This window comes from Carya illinoinensis, chromosome 7 (genome assembly GCF_018687715.1).
Source record: "Carya illinoinensis cultivar Pawnee chromosome 7, C.illinoinensisPawnee_v1, whole genome shotgun sequence".
In the NCBI taxonomy this organism is placed as follows: domain Eukaryota; kingdom Viridiplantae; phylum Streptophyta; class Magnoliopsida; order Fagales; family Juglandaceae; genus Carya; species Carya illinoinensis.
In genome coordinates this window covers 19373636-19376999 of record NC_056758.1, presented here as the reverse complement: position 1 = coordinate 19376999, position 3364 = coordinate 19373636, and the positions used below count along the sequence as shown (strand labels likewise).

Genomic DNA, 3364 nt, shown 5'->3' with positions numbered 1-3364 from the left:
CTTTTGAAAAGTCAGCCCTCCTCTCTTTGCTTTGGACACACATGGGGTGAAGAGAGACTCACGCATATGCAGCAGAACTTTTCTTCTGAACAAGACAAAAGTAGCTATTTCAGCTTTGACAAAAGAGGATAGTAGAAGATAAGACAAAGGGAGGAAGGACACGGTGGACTTGGGCAGCTGAAAAAGACAAAAACAAAGACTACTTTGAACTTAAAAGAACTTTCAGCGGGAAGGATTTAATTTTCCTGCTTTAGACTAGAAATATTTGGTGCTCATAGATGCATGCAGAAGAAGAAATTTTTGTTTTTAACAAGAACATGGGTCTTCTTACAAGGGAGAGGACAGAGGCACGTTAAAGAGAGGGATTGTTTTTCTCATTGGTTTTTGGTTAGAGGTTGGGCAGGACGAAACGAGGGGTTGCTGACTTACGGAAGGGAGGCTCTAGTTTTGAGCATAAACAAAAACAAAAAACAAAAAAAAAACAAAAAAGAAAGGAAGATCGAAGGAAAAAATCACAAAGGGTTACTCTCCCATTCTGGTCTTGGACTGGAAGGGATAGGGGGTGACTTACAGAAATTATTGAAGGAGGTACAGTGAGACCGAACATAGAGAAGCTCTGTTTGAGACGTGAGAGGGGCTCGATTATTAGAAAGAAAAGAGAGATGCACAGGGGAAAAAAAGACAAAAAGAAAAAAACAAAGAGTTTTTTGTCTAGGTGAAAACAGGGATTTACGTTTGGGGTAAGCTTTTCCTTTTTCGTTTGGACTGACTGGGAGAGTTTTAGGTTTTTACGAAAGGGGGGAGCTATGAAACTTGAGGGTGCACAGTTTTGATGTTATTTTTTTGTTTGGACATATACTACAATTTATTTCTTTATCTTGCAGGTCTGGACTTCCAGCCCTTTTTTTAGAGCAAAGAAACAGGGCAAGAAGGGCAGCGCATGAAATGGTGGGAGGACCTCTCATTTTGACGCTTGGTTGAGAGGATGAAAAAGAAAGGAACTGAATTTGAGCTTCTGATTTGGGGTTACAAACTAGAGAGAGTGAAACGTGAAGATGAGGGTTGGTCTTTTCTGTGGACCTGACTGAACAAAAGACGTTTACGTTTAGAAGGAAAGGCTGAAAGACGTGAAAGGAGGCAGTTTTTACTATTTTTTTTCCATGGACTTCGACTTTTCGGAAAGGGAGTTTTTAACTCTATCTTCTCTTCACTTTTACATTCTTGTGGCTATTTTTTTTTTTTTTTTAGTATTATCATGGAGAATGTTTATTTAATTTCCATAGCACTTGTGATGAACATGGTTGGCTAAATTCTCGTACTAAAGTTAGAGGTGAAGTTTTATGGTTTAGACATTGTTCTTCGATAACATTGGAATTTGATGGCTTGCAAAATTTCATATTGCAGATTTTACAAGTTCGCTCGAGCGGAGGCTTTTGGCCGCTCGAGCGAATTCAGGCAGATTCAAACGCTCGACTGCCGCTCGACAGGGAGCTCGAGCGGGTTGCTGAAAAGCGAAGATCGCTCGAGTAGAGACATTGGCCGCTCGAGCGAAATCAGGCGGAGTCGAACGCTCGACGCGCGCTCGACACCCCGCTCGAGCGAACATCGTATTTTGACAGATTTTAGGTTTTCCGCCGTGGGACCATATAAAAGCCATTTTTCACTCTAGAGCCGCGAGTTTTGACTGGAGAACACTCTTTGGGAGAGAAAAACATAGCTAGAGGGATTCAAATCATTTGTTTTGGAGACGGAATTCCAATTTATTGCACGTACGTTGGATTCATACACGAGCACGAACGGGAGAAAAGCGTTGAATCGTTCCCTTGAGCTTTTGACGACGAGTTGAGGCTGCAAGGAGGATTTTTCAGTGTTTATTTTCTTCTTTCCATCTTCTCAGAACAATTATGGTGAATTCGTTTATGTTGAATTCCATTTCTAGCATGAGCTAAATTTTCTTTATTCTAGGAAAACGATGTAACCTATTTCCGAACTATGCTTGTTTGTCTATGCTAATTTAATGCAATTCTCTCTTTGTTTATCTGATTTATTCTGAGTTTAATGCTTCTAATTAACTGGCCATTGATTAGATGATTATTAATCTTGTGATTTGCTATCGAAAGAGGGAATCATAGGGTAGATCTTAGATATTTCAGCATAGGTAAGTATAGAGATCGAAAGACTTGTATGAACCTGTGTAGTAATTAAATCATTGGTCTTATTGCGTTCTTGATTATTTAATTTGCATACTCTTGTGTGAATTGATAAACTAGAATCACTTCCAATTGACTATCGAAAGAGGCTTTTGGATGAATTAGAGATTTGCTAATAAACAAAAGAGGTTTAAGTTAAATTAGCTGGATGAGAAAAGCATAGTGAAGAATTATGGTGAAATCGATTTCCTAGAAGTTTTCTTCCCTATTGAATTTGATCTTTGAAAGTCAGTTTTATTTTCTTTGCTTATTTCTCTTTGAGTTGATCTAGTTTTATTTGCAACTACAAAAACCTTAGCGATTCCTCTAGATAAAATTGAGATTAGTATAATTTTGGTATTTGGCAAGAGTAAGGTACCAATCCCTGAGGACGATACTCTTCTTACCACTTTATTATAAAACTACGATACTGTGCACTTGCAGTTTTGCACCGGTCAAGTTTTTGGCACCGTTGCCGGGGATTGGTTTATTCTTATTCTTTTCGTCAATATCGATACAAAGTAATCTTGGTTTTAATTTAGAATTTTGTTTTAATTTGTTCTACAGGTGTGTTTTTGACATTGGATGCGCCGTACTAGATCTCGTGACATTATTCCTGTTGATCCGGAGATTGAAAGAACTCTTAGATCACTAAGAAGAAATAAGATACTAGCTATGGCTGAAGAAGATCGTGAGGTACTACCACGCACCTTGAAGGACTATGTGCGGCCAGTTGTGAACGGAAATTACTCGAGCATAATGCGCCAGCCAATCAATGCCAACAACTTTGAGCTCAAACCAGCTTTGATTAGCATGGTGCAGCAGGCTCAATTCAGCGGATCGCCACTGGATGATCCCAATATTCATTTGGCTATGTTTTTGGAGATTTGTGACACTGTGAAGATCAATGGTGTTACTGAAGACACCATTAGACTGAGATTGTTTCCTTTCTCTTTGAGGGACAAGGCTAGAGGTTGGCTACAATCTCTACAACCGGGAAGCATTGTTAGTTGGCAGGACATGGCTGAGAGGTTTCTTGCTAAATTCTTTCCTCCTGCAAAAACAGCCCAACTCAGGAACGAGATTGGCCAGTTCAAGCAAAATGATTTTGAGTCACTCTATGAAGCATGGGAGAGGTATAAAGACTTGGTTCGACGTTGCCCACAACATGGATT

The 3364-nt window shown here is 39.5% G+C and overlaps 1 non-coding gene across 1 annotated transcript; it reads right to left on the bottom strand.

The window, feature by feature from the left end:
• Nucleotides 1–3257: 3257 nt before the first annotated feature.
• Nucleotides 3258–3364, bottom strand: LOC122317690. The gene has a single exon (XR_006244607.1). It is a non-coding gene; the product is annotated as a small nucleolar RNA R71 (small nucleolar RNA).